This window comes from Tachypleus tridentatus, chromosome 6, assembly GCF_004210375.1.
Source record: "Tachypleus tridentatus isolate NWPU-2018 chromosome 6, ASM421037v1, whole genome shotgun sequence".
NCBI classification, from domain to species: Eukaryota; Metazoa; Arthropoda; class Merostomata; order Xiphosura; family Limulidae; genus Tachypleus; species Tachypleus tridentatus.
This window is the reverse complement of record NC_134830.1, coordinates 39,872,247-39,879,409: the sequence shown is the minus strand read 5'-3', so window position 1 is coordinate 39,879,409 and position 7,163 is coordinate 39,872,247.

The window sequence follows — 7,163 nt, the reverse complement described above, 5'->3', positions numbered from 1 at the left end:
TTAACACGATTCAAGCGTAGCATACACCTTTTAAGAACATAAGTAAAACATGATTACGTATACATATATATTCAGCACATACAAATCTTTTACGTATGCACATTAAAATTTAAAATTAAACCTACCATATCTTATATTAAATAAACACATACATATGTATATATGCAAAATATATTCACTAATTACCCAGAAAAGTTTTGTTTATTGGTGATCATAAAGCTACACAAGAGAGTCTCCCAGGTTTTAGCACCGTAAGCCCACAGACTTCTTCTTCTTCAGCCACAAAAAGAAACAGACACAAATACATTATGTGTAATTCAGGAAATATTTTATCAAAAAAAAATTTGCATGTATACACCACTAATTACATGAATAAATTTATGTATACACCACTAATTACATGAATAAGTTTATGTATACACCACTAATTACATGAATAAGTTTATGTATACACCATTAATTACATGAATAAGTTTATGTATACACCACTAATTACATGAATAAGTTTATGTATACACCACTAATTACATGAATAAATTTATGTATACACCACTAATTACATGAATAAATTTATGTATACACCACTAATTACATGAATAAGTTTATGTATACACCACTAATTACATGAATAAGTTTATGTATACACCACTAATTACATGAATAAATGTATGTATACACCACTAATTACATGAATAAATTTGTGTATACACCACTAATTACATGAATAAGTTTATGTATACACCACTAATTACATGAATAAATTTGTGTATACACCACTAATTACATGGATAAATTTGTGTATACACCACTAATTACATGAATAAGTTTATGTATATATCACTAATTACATGAATAAGTTTATGTATACACCACTAATTACATGAATAAATGTATGTACACACCACTAATTACATGAATAAATTTATGTATACACCACTAATTACATGAATAAGTTTATGTATACACCACTAATTACATGAATAAGTTTATGTATACACCACTAATTACATGAATAAATTTATGTATACACCACTAATTACATGAATAAATTTGTGTATACACCACTAATTACATGAATAAGTTTATGTATACATCACTAATTACATGAATAAGTTTATGTATACATTACTAATTACATGAATAAGTTTATGTATACATCACTAATTACATGAATAAGTTTATGTACACACCACTAATTACATGAATAAATTTAAAAAATATGAACAAATAACTCACTACCATATATATACACAATAATTCACCACAATGTATATAAAAATTAGGTAGAAAAGTTTTAACTAATTATCTAAGGAAGCTCCAATAATAGGCCCTCCATCACAGCTTTGGAATTGTAATGTGCTATGATGGACATCATCCGTCTGGTTACCTACTTTTAGCAATGGTACTTAAAAAATGTGATCTACTTTGGAGTGAAGTGTTCATTAATCTTTGTTGGAGAGTTGGAGGTAGTTCAAAATTTTCAGTCCGCAGTTCTTGAGTTAGCCAATGATGACACCTGAACATTGAGAGATGAAACTTTTAACAATGCTGTTCCCAAATGTTACAGTAACGTGTTGGAATGGTGGACTGTTGAACTTCCTTCTTGCTTGACAACCATTATTTTAAATGTAGCACTGGGAAGGATTGCATGGGATGACGAATACGTTGGCCTATTTGGTTGTGTGTGAATAAACAATGTTGTGATTGTCCTTTATAAAGGCACCCTCCAACAGAACACTTGAAAAATTCATCCTAGCATTTCGATTTTACCTTGATATTCACTTTCAGAGAAGTTGAATCTGGAGCAAGATATACTTGCTAGAAAGCTGGCAAGTTGGCATCAAAGTTTTGGCTGAACCCTCACTCCTTAGTTCAACCTGCAGTGCTGTGATGGTGGTGGATGGCAATTTCTGGCACTACACAGCCTTCAAGACTAGTTCATTCGCAGCCATGAGTAGGACTTGCAAGTCAAACACATCATTCAGCAATGTATCCTCTCCATTTGTAGTGACCAGGTAAAGATGAGATCAGTTCCTGGCACGGTTAGTAGTGTCAAAATCTCTGTTATATTTGAAAAAAAATCACCAAAAACAGTTTTCCTTGTAGATACCTCCCATTTTTTGGCAGTGTAATGAGTAATATTTGCAAATTCTAGAAATGTTAAGAATTTTGTTTTAACTAGCAAATGTTGACATCGAAAATGTAGGGTCAATGTTTGAATCAAAGCTAATGGTCTGGTTACAGAAATCCTTTGCCATAAATTTCTTATTAGTATAAAAAATTATTAGTATGCTGAAGTACAACATTTACAGCCTTGCATGTACTCACTTATATCTGGCCTATAGAATAAAGTTTCTACTACCTGTGAGAAAGTCAGGGAGCGTCCGCGGGTCTCACACTTAAATATTCATTCACACACTGATATGAAAATAATAGGCATCTTTCGCCTTCAAAATAATGTTTCACTGGCTACATTTAACTTAACTATTTCCACATCTCGTGTATCTCAATTTCTACACGTTGTCACATATGTTAATAGCTGTCAATAGGCCACATAAGGTTTGTGCACCATTACCAACTTGGTCTGTTCTCATATACCGATAATCATGATGTGATAACATGCTGTCATTCTTGAATAGCGAAACTCATCAGTCTTTCATTGGTATTATGAAATAACTAATTACTGAGAGCATTTAGCTGAATTTAGACTTTTTAGTTAATATTATCATTTACGAAATAAATATGTGTCTTATTACTACCTTTTATATCAATACACACTCACAACAACTTTGGTTGAATACATTTATGCACAATAAATTTACTTTTACTGTCCAAGACGACTGGCAATCACATACCTTCATGACTCTGTTTAGCCAGGGGCGTAGATCCTGGGGTGATGGGGTATATCCCCCTCATTTTAGGAAAGTGGTATGGGACATACAATCATTCCCCCCTACAATTTGGTCTGTTGAATTGTTTTATTGCATCACAGGCCTACAAATTGTGTGTTTCTTCTTGAGATTCTCGTGTTCTTACCAATCGAATTACATAATTAGGCCTAGATGTAGGCTTTTTCAGTTGCCGAAATGTACGTCTTTCATATAGGCGTCCTTCGAAGTATCAGTCAGTAGGCCTAAGTATACTATACATGCAAGGCTTGCAAGCACTATCACAGAAACCACCTACGTCTTGTACGTAGTGTAAGATTAAGTAAAATTTTCATCACAACAGATTGAACAGAGCATGAAATTCGAAAATATCACTCCCAAGCATAAACTCCTATGATCTAGATCTGGCAGGAAATTTGTAGCTTGTAGCTGCATCAATCTTATGTGTATATTGTGCGGTTTTCCTACGCCATTTGTTCTTATGCATGTCTAGCCGGTTTTATTGTCGAACGCCTTACTCTCCTTAGCTTCCGAAGCAGCTGACCACAGTGAACGTTTAGTGTACAGTTAACGACAGATTCGGGCCGCTCGGATTCAGACGCGCCCTACATCACCCCCTTCCGCTCCCTTTAGTCTGAGCCTCGATTTTACAACAGGGCTCATAAGACCTGTGTTTGTGGCCCTCATTAATCCATGAAATTTCAGATTATCACCGCCCTCTAACAAAGTTCTGGTGCTTTATGGTAAAAGAACAATATATTCTCTTATCATAGATAGTAAAAATATCGTATTTTCTTGAATAATTAGAACCCAAAAGGAGCAATTTCAACGGCCTGAAGTCTCTACTCGAATTGTATTGCTAGTTTCTGTTTAGGTGTTTTTATTTAATAAACGTGCTTATAGACATTATATCACAACGTGTTTGCCTTTTGATGAGCTTTAACAGGAATATAGTATATTTGTGATTGTTTAAGTATTTTTCGAGAAACTTGCAATTACTTGTGTTGTAACTAGCACACATTATTGTCCCAACGATGCCCAGGCAGTCTGTTGGCTCGGTAGTCACTGTGGGGTTCGCGCGTTCGACTTAAATACATTGTACAGTTCAGTCCTACTTCCATTTTGTTCTATCATCGTTCGTTGTACGTTAGAGTTTTTCAATAAAGACTGTATTTTAGCCTGTTGAGTCCCCTGGGAAACAGAGTCCAATTATGACAAGCAAGCGTCTGAAACTTTCCGATATAAGACAGGTCTGCAAGCCAGTTACTAGTACTACAGGTGACAATGCAGATGCAGATAATCCAACAACCTCAAGCAAATGAATAGAAACTTGCCATACAGAGGAAATACCACGTTCATTAGAGAACGAGTCTGAAAATGCTTGTGCAACTCTTGCACATCATGAACCACCAGATAGTTGTGAAACAAGTTTGTGCAGTAATGAAAAATCTGACACTCCACAGATACAGAGTGGAAAGCCATATCATCCAGATGCATAACGCGACAGAAAGCAAAATCTCAAAATATCAACTTCCAGAGCAAGTGGTTTGATGAGTTCCCATGGCTGCACTTTGACAATCAGACTCAAAAAGTCATATGCTTTCATTGTGCCAAGGCGGAAAATAGAGGCCTTTTTACAGGGAAATTAGAGAGGCCAGTGGAGTATACCTTCATATCCACAGGATTTTGCAACTAGAAAAAGGCAAAACAGAAATTCAACGAACACCAATCCTCTTCTCAGCACAGATTCCCTATATCTCCAGAAGGTTCACTGATGTAACTCCAGCGACTGTCCAGCTACAAGAGGGAAAAAAGAAGCAGCAGGAAGAATGCAAAAGAAGTCTAGCCAAAATATTCAGAAGTTTACGTTTTTTACTGCGTCAAGGTTTAGCATTACGTGGACATACTGATACGGAGGGGAACTTCCTGCAGTTATTGAAGCTCCTGGAAGAGGAAGATCCTGAGTTGACGGTCTACTTGTCAAAAAAAACCCCATTCACATCACCCCAGGCTCAGAATGAAATAATGGAGATGTTCAGCCATCAAATACTGAGGAACATAGCACACGAAGTGCAGCAAAGTAAAATCTTTGCATCAATGGTTGATGGCACTCAAGATGTTACAGGTGTCGAACAGGAAGCAATATGTGTACGATACATAAATGAGAACCTTGACGTCCATGAGACATTTCTTGGTTTGTACAGTGTTTCCAATACAACTGGTAAAACAATATCCTCGACTATACTTGATTTACTGACTAGACTCAATTTACCACTGTCAGGATTAAGAGCACAAACTTATGATGGAGCCGCTAACATGAATGGTGCGTACAGTGGATGCCAGGCAAAAGTAAAAAAGAAGCAACCGTCAGCTTTGTTTTTTCACTGCAGAGCACACAAGGCTAATTTAATAATGCAACATGCAGTTGAAGCTTGTGAATGTGTTCGAGATTCTATCCAGTGGGTACATGAACTTGATGTCTTGCTTCAGAGGTCAGGCAAATACAAGACAATCTTTGAAAATATTGTATCGTCAGACAGCCACAATGATCCCGTTAAATACATCCGCCCACTGTGTCCAACACGCTGGTTGTGCCGCCTATCTGCAATTACATATGCTAATGATCACTACAGTGACATTGTTGATTCTTTGTCTGAATTAGCACGTGAAAAATCAGATGTAGCAGTGAAAGCACGAGGTCTGCTGAACAGATTTGACAAAGGAAAGACAGTTTTGGAATTGTTGATGGCTCAGCATCCATTAGCTGCATTAGAGGAATTAAACCGTGCATTCCAAGCAAAATCAGCGACAGTATCTGGCATGATTGAAGCATCTGCAATGACTGTTGAGCAACTGTGGGTATTGCGAACAGAGGAAAATTACAACAAGATATTTGATGAAGCTGAGAAAAAGGTAACTTCCCTAGATCTGGTGCCTATTGAACTACCACGCATTTGCAAACCCCCCAGAAGGATCACAGGTGATGGCTCAGCACACTATTCTACAACAGCTAGAGATTACTACAAAAGCCAATATTTTGAATTTGTGGACACAGTCATAGAACACCTGACCACTAGATTCAATGCAGACAATAATGACCTGAGGCAATATCTGGCACTTGAGAACATGATCACATCTGGCAAGATTGACAACTCGGTTATAAACTTCTATCCAGAAATCTCTGCACAACGGCTCGAGTTTCAGTTGCCCATGTTCAAAGGAACAACAAAAGCAGTATCTCTGAAAGGTGCAAAGAATGGTTAATGTAAAATGCATGAAACAAACAAGCAGATGTTTAGTGAAGTGTTTCTTCTCATGAAAATTTTGCTTGTATGTCTAGTATTCAGCTGCGAATGTGAACGCAGCTTTTCTGCATTAAGACGGTTGAAGACGTGATTAAGGTCAACTATGTCTCAGTGCCGCCTCAACCATGTGGCAGTTTGTAACACTCACAAAGATGAGGTCGAATATAAAATTATAGAAAATATAGAAGAGCTTATGAAAGAATTCATAAACAGATCATCACAAAGGGGTCTACTTTCGGCAACATGCAGACTAGAGGACTAAATGAATCTTACTTCAATAAAAAGTATGAATAATTATGTGCTGCATTGTATTGATGTGTAATTTTTTAAGAGTTCGCAAAGACATTTTAATTATTTTTATCAAACAACATGAAGAGTTTTTCAGTAGATATAAACGTATCAAAGGTAATTACTAATTTTATTAATATTTGAAAACGTAATTCATGCAATGAAATTTATTAGTAACCTTGTCAAGTATAACAGCCATCTTTTATACTGTGCAGTGTGCAGGAATAAATTCATGTGGCAGTTAATTTGTGACACATTTGTCTTTATTTTATTAACATTTTGAAAACAGTTCACAACACCTCACTTATACAAACTTACATGGAAACCTTGAAGAATCGTGGCAACAAGATTACTCTGTGACTGCATGTTTACAGCTTTCAGGTTCACGTAATCAGAGATTACCAATTTGCAAATTGAACAGTCCACGTAAGTAGTTGCAAAAATTATCCCCCCATCGGGTGTAAAAAATTTACGCCCTTGCGTATAACCTTATATGAGTCAATTGTTTTAGATGGCATTACGTAAAAGTAAATACAATCAAGTCCAATGAAATAAGATCCATCCCATGAAGATTCAGAAACACCAAACTACTTTTTATTGTGTCAAAGAAAGCTACTCATTCAATGTACAAAGACGAGACATACAAGTGTGATGGTAATAATATAACAATAGTTTTACAGTA